Raw genomic sequence first — 16,969 nt, forward strand, 5'->3', positions numbered from 1 at the left:
CTTTTATAATAAGCTAATTTAGGGCCTTATTTGTCTTCATAAGTGGAAGAATGCATAATGTCTGAATCAAACTCCCAATTTTCCATTAAAATCTTGTACTTTAATATGAGACAATATTTTATGCTGATATGTAACCATATGGTAGACGTCACTATTTTGCTGCTATGAAATTCTTGATAAACAATGGCCTAATTACAGATATAACCAGTTTTTTACTATGGATGTGTTCTTAAAAAGTTGTATATAAATGTATTTTAATAACATGAACTGTACTTTAAATTCACTAAGAGAAATAGCTCTTTAAAGGAATCCCAGAGGATTCTCTTTAAAATAAAAGAGTATTTAGTAATGTATATGTCTGCAAACTAACTTTTTCTTTCTCTTAATTATGGATTTTTGTGTATTGATTGCATATTGAATTTTTTAAATGAAACTCATTTCTTTTAAGGATTATTGTTTTAAAATAGCAAAATAGCCTTGTGTTTAGCAGAGTTTTTGATGATATCAATTATTCTTACAGTAAAGGTTAGAGTTTATTCCCTGAATGAAGACTTGGAGCCAGCCAAAAGAGAAACTGTCTTAACTTTTATAGTAAGTATTTTATTCATTTAAATAATAATTTAACTTATTTTTTTAGAACAAGAGTCTCATTCCATGACCCTATCCTCACACTACACTAAATCATTCAATGTTCCACAAAGTTATAGAACATCTGCTATGAGTATAGCATTGTAGGTCTATACGTCTACTATAGACATAAGTAAAAAGCTCATAAAAATTATATCTCAAAAGTTGAAGGATTTTGAACTAAACCCTTTAGGCACATTCTTGGTGATTTTTTAAAAAGAATACCCATTAATCACTAAGAATTAATTGAATATCTATCATGTACAAAATCTGTACAATTTAAGATGAAGAATTATAATCCATGGTACTTACTCTTAGGAAACTTAGAGTTTAATAACTAATACACTAACACGTAAAAAAACTGACTAAGCCACGAGGTAAAGACCATCAGTCAGCCAATTATTAACCATTTATCAGACACAACATACATAACAGATGATGTGCAATAGACTTCCACGGTTTTACCCAGTTTGTGTCACATACCTAAAACATTTTTGTGGGGGAAATAAAATACTACAATTAGTCATACTTGCTCACTTATGAACAGTAGGTGTACTAGTAATGGTCCGTTACTCTAGGCTGTGACACCTTTTCTGCTACTCAAAAAAGAAAAACCAAAAAATAAAAACTTACCAGAATGCAAATGCAAAAAAGTAGATACTAGAAAACAAAACCATACTAGAATATAAATCAGACAAATTATATGATAGGACAAATGACACATGAGCTCAGAGGGAAGACAAAATAGAGGTGAGAGCGAGGGGTGACATAATCCTTTTCTGGAACGGAATAGGTAAAGAAAACCTTGAGCTGGGTCTTAGTGAAAAGACTTGACATAGGTTCTTTTAAAATAATGAAAACAATTCCGTATAAGAAATAGCATGAGTTCAGCTATGCAGACAGGAAGAAGTAAAAGATGGGAATAGGAAGTAACCTGGCTGACTGATGAGAATAGTAAGTAAAGAGGCTTGATTGATGGGAAGCCTGGAAGAAAACTAGGAGGCAATGTCGTTCTGTCGGAGAATACTAGAGGTGTGGACTTGAGTGGTGCAGAATCCTGATGCAACACACAGAAGAAGAGATGCCAATCATCCCGTGTAAAATCTGCCCCAGGAAGAGAGGATTGGGAAAGCTGGTCCCAGAGCCACAGGGAGTCAGTGTGTAGGAAATATCCCAAAAATAGCACTCGAGAAAGATGATCTTAGGAGGATTGTGCACAATTGAGGGTGTAGTGAAGAACAGCCAGAAAGATACTTAGCTACAAGGGTAATTCTTGTTAAAAATGGGCTTTTGTAAGTTTTACAATCTGTAATTCAAGAAAAAATACCTTAAAATTCCAATCATGAATTTTAGCCATGGTATATGGTGCTGAGTTTTTGAGTTAAGGCTGAATTGGACCTCCACATGTAGTCTAAAGAAAGTCAAAATCTCACTTCAATAATTTGCTAACCAAAACACAAAATGAAGCTTATGGGGAAACTTTATAAGAACTTTCAAGTTTGTTTAATTATTTCAAGAGTTTCATCAAGCTCAAAAAGTCCATACTGTACATTTATAAAATGTCTAGCTAAAAAATACAGTTTATATAATATTTACTTTGGACAGCTTCAAATGAATAATTAGATTCTGGTATTTATAAAGCCTAAGTTCACATTTGGTTTATTAAAAACATGAGTTGTAAGGGGCCAGCCCGTGGCTCACTTGGGAAAGTGCAGTGCTGGTAACACCAAGGCCACGGGTTCAGATCCTATATAGGGATGACCAGTTTGCTCACTGGCTGAGTGTGTTGCTGACAACACCAAGCCAAGGGTTAAGATCCCCTTACCGGTCATCTTTTAAAAACAAAAAAACATGAGTTGTATTTTGTTTCACATTTTGTTACACTTCATCCTTCATATTTAATTTGAAGATATGGGTATTTGTTAATAAATATTTTTGTAGATCAAAGATCATATAATCAGTTAAATTTTTAAAAATGTGGTTTCTGAGCTTTGAGGGTGTTTGTTTTTATTCAAAGGATCCTGAAGGATCAGAAGTTGACATAGTAGAAGAAAGTGATTATACTGGAATTATATCTTTTCCTGACTTCAAGATTCCATCTAATCCTAAGTATGTAAAAATATTTGGTAAGAAAGTTTTCTCTAAAAAGCACATCTGAGGGCCGGCCCGGTGGTGCACTGGATAGTGCGCTGCTTGGGAAGCGCGGCGGCGCTCCCGCCCGAGGGTTCGGATCCCACATACAGACCGGTTCCGCTCACTGGCTGAGCGAGGTGCGGGAGCAGCGCCGAGGGTTGCGATCCCATTGCCGGTCCCTGGTCCGGTACGGGGGCAACACTGAGGGTTGCGATCCGTTGCCGGACACGGAAAAAGACAAAAAGACAAAAAAAAAGCACATCTGAAAGTTTCGGTTGTGAAGCCAATAACCAGGATAACCGGTCAAATGGAGCCACCTAGTGTTAATAAAGGATGTCACAAATGTGGATATGCAAAATCTTTTTAAGTCTAGTGAGAAGTTGGGCTCAGTTCCTGGCAAAAAAATTCCCAATATTTCCACCCATTCTTTTGACATACAGAGATAAAAATTAGGAAGAGGCAAAAATAGTCCCCAGGCTTTTTCTCATTAAAACTGTCAACTCCTGGGCCGGCCCGGTGGCGCACTGCTACAGTGCGCCGCTTGGGATCTCCCGCCGAGTGTTCGGATCCCACATACAGACCGGCTGCTCACTGGCTGAGCGAGGTGCAGGCGCAACACCGAGGGTTGCGATCCCGTTGCTGGTCACGAAAAAAGACAAAAAGGAAAAAAAAAAAACTGTCAACTCCTGCCCCTCCGTCTAATAGACTATCAGTCTAAAAGGCTGGTGTGGTCCTATTCCTTGTTCTGGGTGGTTTAAAATATGGTCCTTTGTAGTTTTTCTCTGTAGAGGCTACCAGAAGGCAGCGCCCACAAGGGAGGGTGTGCTCAGAGCCATTTTTGCCATTTGGCCTCATGTGAAAGGATTTAAGAGCATGTTTAAATAGGATTCAATGTAGTAAATATTTAGTGAACATATTCCTGGTATGTGCAAATCACAATAAAAATAAAGAATTAACAATTAAAAATAAAGAATTCTGCGCTGTGGCAGATTATGCGTCAGCTGCAGAAGTGCATCATGACCAGTACGTTCCCATCTTAGTACCTTTGCACGTTTCCCCCTCTGCTTAGAAGTGCTTCACCTGGCCCTTCACGAGGCTGGCTTCTCATCTTTAGAACACAGGGTAAAGTGCCTTTTCAAAGAGGCTGTCCCTGGATACACAATCTCATGTGAGCCTCCCTTTCTTTTACTGTCTGTCTCAGCATCTCATTTTCTTCATGGCACTTATCTCAATGTCATAATTACATATTTACTAATTTGCTTGGCTTTCTGTTCCCCACTAGATTGTAAACTCCTTGAGGGCAGAGGCCTTGTCTATAGTGCTCATTGTTTATCTCCAGCACTTTAGCATAATAGGTACCTGATAAATATTTGCTGAATTAATGATGGTGATGATGATAATAATGTACAACCATTATATTAACATTTATTAACTGCATAACCAATCTGCAAGGTAGATATTATTTTTCCCATTCAGAAATGAAGTTAAGTAACTTGCCAAAGTCAAACCAGCTAGAAATGGAAAATTGAGAATTTGAACTCCCTTGGACTACTAACTTTATGAAGACAGGAGTCTTCTGTCTTGTTCATTTTTTTTTTTTTCCTTTTTGTCTTTTTTCGTGTCTGGCAACGGATCGCAACCCTCAGTGTCACGCCCGTACCGGACCGGGACCGGCAACGGGATCGCAACCCTTGGTGCTGCGCCCGCCCCTCGCTCAGCCAGTGAGCGGGAACCGGTGTGTATGTGGGATCCGAACCCTCGGCGGGAGCGCCGCTGCGCTCCCAAGCGGCGCACTGTAGCAGTGCGCCACTGGGCCAGCCCTGTCTTGTTCATTTTTTATCTACAGTGCTTAACCCAGTGCTCAGTAAATATTTTTGTGTTTTTTCCTCCATAAATGTGTACAATTTTTATATGTAAGTTAAAAAATTAAATAAAGAAAACAAAAGAATCCATAATTATTGCTTCTAAACAACACACTAAATTTTTTAAGGAATGTTGTTAATTAAACCCAGGTCATTTTCCTCTTTAAACGAATCATAATTTCACTTATGTGAGGTGTGAATTTTATCATCCAGATAGATTTGACCTGTATTCTATGTTTATAGAGACATTATTATGGATTTTCTACTCTATTGTGGATTTTAGTATTATGTTAGCATAATTAAGCTCCAGCATTAAGCAAACTCTCAAGTATAATAAGCTCTTCAAATCAAAGCTAACAACTATGTAAAGATAAAATTCCCAGAAAAATAACAACAGATGAAAAACTAGTTACTAAACAATTTCTATTATCCTGAAAATGTTCAGTTATTTCTGTTTATAGCTTAAAAATCTGTCAAATAAAATGTATTACACAGGCTGTATGCATCTACACATATTCTTCCTTCTTTAAAACAGAAATTTATTAGATCTCCTCTGGGTGAATTAAAAATATTTGATGACATTTATAATTTTAAATATTTTCCTTCCACAGATATGGTGTGTGGACAATTCAAGCTAAATATAAAGAGGACTTTTCAACAACTGGAACCACATATTTTGAAATTAAAGAATATGGTAATTTCTGATAATTAAAAGTTTACCTATGAAAAGTTAGTGTTTTTGCAATAATTCTATTATTATTATGTTCTTAATGCAAAATCATCACCAGATGAAGCTGGGTCAGCCGCTGATATGATTACAAGTACTGGTTGAGGGGAGGGAGGCGTGGTGGTTGTTCAAAGGCCTAGGTTCTAGCTCCAGCACGCCCTTGTCAACCATGAGCAAGCAGACCGACCTCTCTGGACTTCCATACTTCATCACAGAACTGGAAGAGATCTAGTCCCCTGAGGAACTCAACTAGTTAGGGTCTTTTCTAGAATCATGATTTTAGGAGAAACTTAATTAGAAATGAAGTGAGTGGAACCCAATAGGACAAATAAATGATTTTCTCAAGTCTTACAACCGATTAGTGACAGAACAAAGACAACAACTGGGTTTCCTTACCCCTAGTTCAATGCTATTTTCCCTCTGGCTCACAAATCCCTAATACCAAGGTACTTCAAAAAGTTCATGGAAATATTAGTATTATCTTTTAATTCTATTTTCCATGAACTTTTTGAAGTACCCTTGTATGTTAATTTGGAAATTTAAGATATTCTCACTTTGAAATCAAGCGTATTAATGGACCAATAATTAACATATAAATAGCTTAGTCTTTCCATTTCTTTTTTTTTTTTTTTTTGTCTTTTTTTTCGTGACCGGCAACGGGATCGCAACCCTCGGTGCTGCCCCCGCTCCTCACTCAGCCAGTGAGTGGCCGGTCTGTATGTGGGATCCGAACCCTCGGCGGGAGCGCCGCCGCGCTTCCCAAGCAGCACACTGTAGCAGTGTGCCACCAGGCCAGCCCTTTCCATTTCTTACAGTATTTTACTAGGGTATCTGTGTGCTCCGTTATCAAATTTAACTTTCTTCTGCTTGAAGCCACAAAGAAAACAGTGACAAAACAAATTTGTTATAATGAAACTCAACCATAAAGATGACAGGCTCCCAGTGAAACATGAGCATAATCCTAGTCAATTTCCTTTTTTCCAAATGTTTGCTACCTTCTGTATGAATTCATCCACCTCTGTCTGTAGCCTTTAGTCATCACCAGGCTCCCTCCTAGACATCTGCAAAAGCCTCCTAAGTGGTGTCTCTGCTTTCAAGCTATCTTGCTTGGTATAAGCTAAAATAATCTTGAATGCAAATCTCATCATGTTATTTCACTATTGGAAAGTCCCCAATAGCTCTTCTTTCCTTTTATAATGAAAATCAGAATACTTACTTTGAGCTGGTCCCTGCCTACCTCCTCTTCAGCCTCAGTTTATACCACTCTTCAGGGTCACTTCCCTCCAGCACTGGGGGCTTTGCTCTAAATATTTTATCTGCCTTGAACACTTTTTCTTCCCTTATTGCCTAGCCAGCTCCTACTTAACATTTCAGGTCTTAGTTTAAAAGCCATTTATTCAGGGAAGCTATCCCTGAATTCTTCTTCCTGGGTACGATCCCCTGTACTTTTTCATATCAGTTTTCATAAATGTAGTTTAGGTGTTTATCTGTGTAATTATTTGCTTGACTGTGAACTCATTAAGGACAAAGTTTGTGTCTGTTTTGTTCCCTGGTATATCCCTATTGATAGGCAGGTGCCTGCTACATGACAAGCAGCTATTTGATGAAAGGATATATTCTGGAGAGAACACACCTGCCTTGGTTTTTGATAACACTGGAACACAGCTCAGATACAATGCAACGAATCATAGCGTTCTTTTACTTTTAGCCTTCACTATCTAGAAAACACATGAGCCATATCTGAAGCCAACTGTCTCAATTTGTCAGTTGTTGTCCACAATAGCAGGTTCACCCAATCACCCAATTTTCTACTAACTGTAATACAGGTTAACAGAATTAGAATTCATAAGCTCTAGTACACAGTCTAAGTTAGTATTAAAAGAAAACAGTGCCATTTTGACAGATTAAATTCTTTCCTCTTGGGCAATCAAGATACTAAAGAGATAGGGAAAAAAATCCACAACTTCCTTTTTGCCCTAATTTTTAATTTTTCATCTACGTTCTTTCTTATAGCTAACTGTAAGCTCTCTTTTTTTACTAATGTCAAAGTTTTATGCTGGCATTTGGAGACTGGATGGATTTTATTTACTACACAAAAAAGGGAAATTTTTTTTTTTCCTTTTTGTCTTTTTTCGTGACTGGCAACGGATCGCAACCCTCAGTGTCGCACCCGTACCGGACCAGGACCGGCAACGGGATCGCAACCCTTGGTGTCGCGTCCGCACCTTGCTCAGCCAGTGAGCAGCTGGTCTGTATGTGGGATCCGACCCCTCGGCGGGAGCGCTGCCGCGCTCCCAAGCGGCGCACTGTAGCAGTGCACCACCGGGCCGGCCCAAAAAGGGAAATTTTAAATCAGTAAGAATTTTCCTTTTAATTTAATAAATGTTCATTGAACATATACTATGTTTAAGACTTACAAGGAGGGTGAGAGGGGTAGATATACAACGGTAAAGAGAGAATGGTATTTTTTGTTCTCAAGGAGCCCATACTCTTGGAGGAAATAATCAAGTGCCTATAATAAATGCTGTAATCAGAATATAAACGAAGTGTTTGCTGTACACAGAGGCTGGATTAACCTCTGTTTGGTAAAGTGGGAAGACTCCAGAGATCTTGTTATTGTTGTTAATGATGACGGTGATGATAAGGTGGATGGTGTGGTGATGTTACAGCTTGTCCAACTATACTTGTTTGCTATGCTATGCGACTCTAAGTGGTAATATTGCCTCTTTATTTTTATTTTCAGTCTTGCCACATTTTTCAGTCTCAATAGAACCAGAAAGCAATTTCATTGGTTATAAGGACTTTAATAATTTTGAAATTACTATAAAAGCAAGGTAAGAATTTTTTTTTTTCAGATTAACCAGACAAATAGAGTGCCAACTCTGGTAGTTGATAGTTGCCCATCTGTGATTCATTAGCAAAGTCTGCCATGACCTTGGGACTGTCTGATTGAGGAGACATCATGTCTGCAGTTTATTTGTTTATTCTGATTTTAGCTCTGTTGGTTATTCACAAGAAAAAAAACATCCGAAAGATTTAAGTCCATTGTGTATGTTTAGAAATTACTGTGACTTAGATATTGGGACTGAGATATGAAGCCTTCATTTCTTGTCATTTTTTTAATGGCTTAATCAGTCATCTAATGCTACAAAACTACTTCAAAACCCATTACCTTAAAACCACAACCACTTAAGAGTCAGCTGGGCAGTTCTGCTGACTGGGGCCAGGCTGATGTCAGTTGAGTTCGCCTGTGTATCCCTACTGCATCATTTATATTAATGTGGATCGGTCAAGCCTGTTGGTGAAACACAGGAAAGAACGTGCCAAAAAGTTAAGGGCTTCCCAACAATTGCCAAAGAAATGGAATGAATTATTTTGGTGGCCAGGCCAAACAGGTGGTGGTGGCTTTTTCAACATTTTTGGGAAATAAGCTGAAAAAAATAAATGAGGACCATAAAAAAAATATTGACCAATGAAGAATTAGGGAAACTGTTTCGTAATAACTTCGTATAGCATACATTATACGAAGTTATACGATAAATTCAATGCCTTTTAAAAGTGAGAGACAGTGAGATTTAATGCTACATAAGACAAAAATGCCTGGCCTCGAGTCACTCAATTTTAAAAGAAAAAATAAGGCAAAATCTATTTTACTGTTGTGGTTAATAAATAATATCACTTTACCCATTATATGTTTTTAAATTAGTGTTTAGGGCTGGCAGGTTAGCTCAGTTGGTTACAGCAGGGCCTTGTAACACCAAGGTCAAAAGTTCAGATCCCCATACTGGCCAGCTGCCAAAAAAAAAAGTGTTTAAATTTGTAAGCAGTGAGGTACAAATTAAGTATCATAAAACCCAACAGACCTCAGCTGGAGCAAAAGTAAGCTGAGAGGCCTAGAAAGATGGACGATGACTCAGGAATCAGAAAAAGGTATCTTTGTCACCTGATACCAAAAAGACCTGTTGGACCATATGATGTTCAGGATTCTTCCACATCTATAATTTTATACAAATAAATTAGAAAATAATGTGATGGGTTTAATCCTGGACTCAATCATCCACTTCACTGGTGATGCTAAGCTATTTCTCTGATATTTGCCTTCAATTTAGAGGCTAGGAAAAGCAGATTTAAAAAATTTTTCCTTATAAATTCTCTGAAATAACTCTTCTATTTCCCCCTTTTAAAAAGCTGATAAATGGAATTGCTCAAGTCACATTCGACTCTGAAACAGCAGTTAAGGAACTGTCATATAACAGTCTGGAAGATTTAAAGGACAAATATCTTTATATTGCTGTAACAGTCATAGAGTCTACAGGTAAGTCCTGCTCTTCCTCCCCCTCCTCGTCCCCCCCTCCTCTTCCCCCTGCTCTTCTGCCTCCTCCTCCTCCCCTGCTCTTCCTCCTCCTCCCCCTGCTCTTCCTCCCCCTCCTCTTCCCCCCCTCCTCTTCCCCCTGCTCTTCTGCCTCCTCCTCCTCCCCTGCTCTTCCTCCTCCTCCCCCTGCTCTTCCTCCCCCTCCTCGTCCCCCCCTCCTCTTCCCCCTGCTCTTCTGCCTCCTCCTCCTCCCCTGCTCTTCCTCCTCCTCCCCCTGCTCTTCCTCCCCCTCCTCTTCCCCCCCTCCTCTTCCCCCTGCTCTTCTGCCTCCTCCTCCTCCCCTGCTCTTCCTCCTCCTCCCCCTGCTCTTCCTCCCCCTCCTCGTCCCCCCCTCCTCTTCCCCCTGCTCTTCTGCCTCCTCCTCCTCCCCTGCTCTTCCTCCTCCTCCCCCTGCTCTTCCTCCCCCTCCTCTTCCCCCCCTCCTCTTCCCCCTGCTCTTCTGCCTCCTCCTCCTCCCCTGCTCTTCCTCCTCCTCCCCCTGCTCTTCCTCCCCCTCCTCGTCCCCCCCTCCTCTTCCCCCTGCTCTTCTGCCTCCTCCTCCTCCCCTGCTCTTCCTCCTCCTCCCCCTGCTCTTCCTCCCCCTCCTCTTCCCCCCCTCCTCTTCCCCCTGCTCTTCTGCCTCCTCCTCCTCCCCTGCTCTTCCTCCTCCTCCCCCTGCTCTTCCTCCCCCTCCTCGTCCCCCCCTCCTCTTCCCCCTGCTCTTCTGCCTCCTCCTCCTCCCCTGCTCTTCCTCCTCCTCCCCCTGCTCTTCCTCCCCCTCCTCTTCCCCCCCTCCTCTTCCCCCTGCTCTTCTGCCTCCTCCTCCTCCCCTGCTCTTCCTCCTCCTCCCCCTGCTCTTCCTCCCCCTCCTCGTCCCCCCCTCCTCTTCCCCCTGCTCTTCTGCCTCCTCCTCCTCCCCTGCTCTTCCTCCTCCTCCCCCTGCTCTTCCTCCCCCTCCTCTTCCCCCCCTCCTCTTCCCCCTGCTCTTCTGCCTCCTCCTCCTCCCCTGCTCTTCCTCCTCCTCCCCCTGCTCTTCCTCCCCCTCCTCTTCCCCCCCTCCTCTTCCCCCTGCTCTTCTGCCTCCTCCTCCTCCCCTGCTCTTCCTCCTCCTCCCCCTGCTCTTCCTCCCCCTCCTCTTCCCCCCCTCCTCTTCCCCCTGCTCTTCTGCCTCCTCCTCCTCCCCTGCTCTTCCTCCTCCTCCCCCTGCTCTTCCTCCCCCTCCTCTTCCCCCCCTCCTCTTCCCCCTGCTCTTCTGCCTCCTCCTCCTCCCCTGCTCTTCCTCCTCCTCCCCCTGCTCTTCCTCCCCCTCCTCCTCCTGTGCCTCCTCCTCCTCCTCCTCCTCTTTCTCCACGAGCTCTTTCCTTAACATCCTCAGCATCTTGTCTAGTTCTCAACCCCACTCCAGTGGTTTTTAAAAGTTATTAATTACTGTTCTAAGTTAAGGTAAATTGGCTTCTTCCAGTGTGTCTTGATTACTAATGTTCTTTATATTTTCAGTTTTATATTGAACTGCCAGCTCACATTGAACAAATAATTTAACCACACTGAGCCCAATTTTTTTTCGAATAAATAAGAGTTGGACAAGATGATCCCTAAGGCCCCTTTTACCTTTTTAAATTTGTCCTTCTATGGTAGCAGAATAAAGAATTGAGATCATTATCCAGTTATTGAGCACCTTGTGTACACCAGATGCTCGATAGATGTTGGAGAATAATGGTTTTATTCCTTGCCCTCGCTATGATTTTCAACATTATTCTAATGTTTCTTTTTTTACTTTTATTTTTTCCTCAATTTATTTCAAATAGATTCAGTTTAAGCAATATTTATGAGATTTTCTAAGAGCGTTACTAAGCATGTAGGCTTAGAAATATGAATGATGTATAATCCCACCACTCAAGTGGCTTATAAATTAGCATCAGGTATAAGACAGGTGACAAAGAACTCTGTCACAAGAAAGAATTCCACATGTGCTCCAAGAAACATACTTAACGCTACTGACCTTCAGAGGAAGGCGAGCTTCTAGATGATTGTTGAGCAGCCAGGAACAGTGTTGTGAAGATGATCAGTCTTGAAAGACAGGCAGGGTTTTGAGGCCAGGAAGCGAGGACCCTCCATAGAGAGGGCAGACCAAGACTGGTGCAAAAGGGAAGCTTAATCTCTGAGGACAGCAGATTATCCAGTTTGGCTGAAGAGTAGGATATATACAGTGGGTATTAAGGATGTAATATTGGAAAGGAATTTGGGGACACTGGAGCTTCATATATTATACTTAATAGTTGAACTTAATTTGTAGCTGGAAGATAACATTATCGGGTTTTCTCCAGTGGACCAGTGGGTATTAAGGATGTAATATTGGAAAGGAATTTGGGGACACTGGAGCTTCATATATTATTCTTAATAGTTGAACTTAATTTGTAGCTGGAAGATGACATTATTGGGTTTTCTCCAGTGGACTCTCAGGGTTCTCTCTACCTGATTTCTGATTGTTCCCATTCCTCTTTGTAGCCCTGTAAGGCTAGTCTCTAGGCTACCATTTCCCTCAATCTCTTGTACATATTCACCTGAAGCTTAGAGGCCACTGATGAAAAGTGGTGTCCCGTCCTCACAGGCCTCCTCAGCCCAGCCTGCAGCTCTTCTTCCACCAGGGCGTCTCTACATACCAGCCTTGTACATAGGCTTTGGAAACTCCTGAGGTCTGAACTCTTCTCTGCGCTGTCCCTCTGAAGCTAGAACCATGTCTTACTTACTAATGGTAAAGGAATGAATGCGCAAATGGAGTGAGTGAATGAATGAGTACGTCTATGGAGACATACAGAGACAAAATAGATATCCATGCAGATAATTATACTCCTGCAAAAGGTCAGCACGATGTGTATCATTTCCTTAGGTGGTTTTTCTGAAGAGGCAGAAGTACCTGGCATCAAGTATGTCCTCTCACCCTACACACTGAGTTTGGTCACTACTCCTCTTTTCTTGAAGCCTGGGATTCCATATTCCATCAAGGTAGATGGGGGGGGGGGAATCCTGCTAAATATGATTGTCTTTTGTCTGTTTATGGAAAACATGGGGCTGGCAGGTGGGGGAAAGGCGCTGGAGAGGCAAATGACAGAGGGAACTCATTCTGTAAAATCTGCCTCTCCTGTGGACGCAGGTGGCGTGGGAAACTGCGGGCCAGCTGCTGCCCTGAGCATGATTTCAACTGCTAGGCTAGTGCCAGTTCTTAGTAAGATAGACGTTCCCTAAATAGTCTATAGTTAAACAAAATACTAACTATAGTTCAAAAAATACTAACACTTAAAATTATTTAGTGGCAAGTTCTTTAAAAGCCTTAAGATGGAAATATCATTCCTTGGAAATCAACTCCTTTCACCATTTTTTTACTTTCTCTACTTTTCCCTTTTTAAATGCTGATAGTGTACAGTTGAAATATTCATTTGATATTTATTATACTTAGTACTATACATTTTATTATAAATAATATAATACATTTCATTATATGTATTAAATTGGAATTTTTATTCCCTGCATTTAGAAAGCTACGGCAGAATATTTTATTTTTTATTTTTTAAATTTTTTGATATGTATTATTTTAAAAAATGAATTAGATCAGTATAATTAAAATTTGTTACTTATTACTTACTGTGGGTCACCAGCTTCTAGAAGAAAAAAACTTACCAAGCTCAAATCAAGCTTTGGACATGCTTGTAGCTTCTTATATATGTATATAATACATAATGAAATATCATATAAAATATAAAAATATTATATAGGATATAAATATAAAATATCTTGTATACATTTTAATCACATATAAAATAAAATAATATATCTTTGTGGAAATTATATATATATTACATACAATTTTATTTATATATACATATATGCATGGCTGTGGAGGTAGAGGTTAAGGAAAAAATGAATGCATTCATTTATTATTTCTCATATTCACAAGAATCATTCCCAGAAGTAATTGCTTTATTTTCTCCTTTATCTAGTCTTAAACCAACCAATGAAATAGAGAACTTAGATAACAGAAGACCTTATCACATCTGGTACTTGGCTGATTTAATAGAATGATATTTATGTTCTGAGTCTGCTTGATATACAGAGGAATTCATTCAAGAATTATCTAACTAAATAGAATTAAACCTCTCTATAAGCTGAGAACACACTTTACTGAATTAAACATAAATAATCTATACTTTGGTGGGAAGGAAGGAAAATCATTTCAGAATTGTTAAGCCTTCAAATAAGTGATGAGCTGTTGAAATGAATTTTGATTGTTCTGACAAACAGGTGCAGGTTAAGGATTCACTTGACCAATTGGTAGGAGGGATCCCAGTAACGCTGAATGCTCAAACAGTCGATGAAAACCAAGAAACATCTGTATTGGAGGCAGAGAAAAGTACAACACATCTCGATGATGGGGTAGCTTCATTTGTGGTTAATCTACCATCTGGAGTGAGGGTGCTGGACTTTCATGTGAGCTGAACTCTCCTGCTACGTTTTCTGGGACAATGTGTACTTTTGACTGTATGTTTTGGCTAGTGTACAGAACAGATGTAACATTTTATACATAAATCCAGTGAACAGTTCCACAATTTTGCTTCCAAAACAAACGAGAACCAGAGACAATTTGCTAATCCCTTGAATGGTCCTTAAGGAAGATAAATCTATGGATTTTTTATTTTAAATTTATTAATTATTTTCTCTTACACCAATAAGACTATATGAGAATCTAGAAGCTTCATAATAGGCACAGAAGTAGACATCGGTGGTAGGAATATCTTCTTCTCTCTCCCCTTTTTAAAAATTCCTTCGCCTCACTTTTTAAAAATTTCTTTTCAGGGCCACCAAAGGGTCCAATGTAGGATCCTCTCTTTTTTCTAAATGCATGAACATTAGAAGCTCATTAGAGCTCAGTTAATATTCTTCTCTCCAAGCAAATAATGTTTAAATTCTCAATCTCAAATGAAATATGAGTCAGTTAATAAAGTAAGTCAAAGACTGTAGCGTGAATATATTCACAATGCCTAAGTGCTAGGCATTGTGCTGAGAGCTTTATGCAGAACATATTTAATACCTGTTTAACCAGCAATATGAGTTACAGAATATCATCTTAAAAGTAAGTCAAAGACTGTAGCGTGAATATATTCACAATGCCTAAGTGCTAGGCATTGTGCTAAGAGCTTTATGCAGAACATATTTAATACCTGTTTAACCAGCAATATGAGTTACAGAATATCATCTTTGCCATTTTCTGACTGAGGAAACAGAGGCTTCTAACCTTTTTTGATTAAATAACTTATCCAGAGTTGAAAAGTGGTGGCACTGGGATGCAAACCAATGCACATCTGACTCCAGAGCGTGAGCTATTAACCCTTCTGCTGTCTGAAGGAGGATACTGCTCCCATGACATCACTTCTGCCCACCCATGTGCATAAGCACTCCTTTGTGCCACCCCTTCACCATGAAATGGCCAGTCTCTGTGATGTTCATTCACAATTCCTGTTTCCCAGTCCTCAAGAGTTAGTGCCACCTCCTTGACACATACCTTCTATCCCCGATTCTTGCCAGCCCATCCCATAGGAAAAGTCCCCAACTTACCATGACATTTCAGGAAGGGTGCCAATATTTGTTCCTGGAGCATCCTTCTCTCTTTATTTCACCAGACTTTTTCACCAAAGCCCATAATCCCATCATTATTGTCTGTCGTCTTTGTACAGTTACTTGATACCACAGCTGTACAAACACTGGAGTAATGGAGCTTTTCTTTTTTCTTTATCATTTGGTGTTGTGAAATTTAGAAATTTATAAAGCAAAGAAGAGAATTTAAAAAGTCATAGTCCACATGTTTTGGAAATTTTCCTTTTCAGGTCAAAACTGATGCCCCAGATCTTCCAGAAAAAAATCAGGCCAGCAAAAATTACCAAGCAATAGCATACTCATCTCTCAGCCAAAGTTACCTTTATATTGATTGGACTGGAACCTACAAACCTCTGCTCGTGGGAGAACATCTGAATATTATCGTTACCCCTAAAAGTCCATATATTGGCAATATAACTCACTATAATTACTTGGTAAGTACAGTAATGATGGATTTACATCTTATTTCTCCGCCTGGAACATTTTTCTTTGCTTAGAGAAGCAGTAGAATGATTCCTTACATTATTTACAAAGCCCTTTTAAGAACATCATCTAATTTGAATTTCAGTTTCTCAAAAACCTTTGAGATAGGGCGTGATTTTCATGACCATTTCAGATGAGGAAACTGAGGGACACATGGGTTAAAAGACTTACCGTGGTCACTCAGTTCAGAGGAGGAGGATTTTGATTTGAACTGAGAACCTCTGGCTGCTGGTCTGATAACTCCTTTCACTGAAAACAGCCTATTTACCCTGCAGAGAGCCTGATTAAAACATGACCTCTGCTCTATTTCATGGCCCAAAGATGACATGCCAACACTTAGTTTAAATATGTGCATTTCACTGGTATGAAAGGGGGGACCCAAGTCCTGTTCTCAAGAGTTGAGGCATATCATACCTGTTCCAATTTTACAGCTCAGAAACATCCCTACTGCAACATTTATATTAATGTGGATCGGTCANGTCAAGCCTGTTGGTGAAACACAGGAAAGAACGTGCCAAAAAGTTAAGGGCTTCCCAACAATTGCCAAAGAAATGGAATGAATTATTTTGGTGGCCAGGCCAAACAGGTGGTGGTGGCTTTTTCAACATTTTTGGGAAATAAGCTGAAAAAAATAAATGAGGACCATAAAAAAAATATTGACCAATGAAGAATTAGGGAAACTGTTCATGGACTGTGTACCAAAACCGTATTTGTAGTCCCGCTCTCTAAGGACAATTTAAATGATCTTTAAGGACATTTTGGCTTCATGTGATTTTTTTTAACCCTAAGCCTCCAATTTAGCATCTAATCTCTGGCTTTAAAACTTAATCCCCAAATAACATGCACTCCACTTACTCATCTATTTATTTATTTTTTTAATCAATGAAACAAAGGAGGTTTTAGTGATAGTATGGTGACTTTAAACAGATTTGGGTTCAAATTTTAGCTCTCTAATTTTCTAGTTATGTGATTTTGAACTAAAATCGGTATTACTTTTTGTTAGTTCCTAAACCTCAATTTCGTCAATGACGATCATACTCCTATCTATCTGCTATCTTGTGAGAACTAAAGGAGCTAAATAAATGGTAAAGTTCCTGGCACATAGTAGGTTCATACACGTTCACTTTATTCTTCTTTAAT

The 16,969-nt window shown here is 39.8% G+C and overlaps 1 protein-coding gene across 1 annotated transcript in view; it reads left to right on the forward strand.

Moving 5' to 3' along the window:
• Positions 1-16,969, forward strand: part of C5 (complement component 5) — a gene marked incomplete at its 3' end in the record, with an annotated part of 143,804 nt that overhangs the window by 66,839 nt on the left and 59,996 nt on the right. The window lies entirely within an intron of this gene.

The sequence above is a fragment of the Galeopterus variegatus genome, unplaced genomic scaffold (genome assembly GCF_000696425.1).
Source record: "Galeopterus variegatus unplaced genomic scaffold, G_variegatus-3.0.2 Scaffold912, whole genome shotgun sequence".
In the NCBI taxonomy this organism is placed as follows: domain Eukaryota; kingdom Metazoa; phylum Chordata; class Mammalia; order Dermoptera; family Cynocephalidae; genus Galeopterus; species Galeopterus variegatus.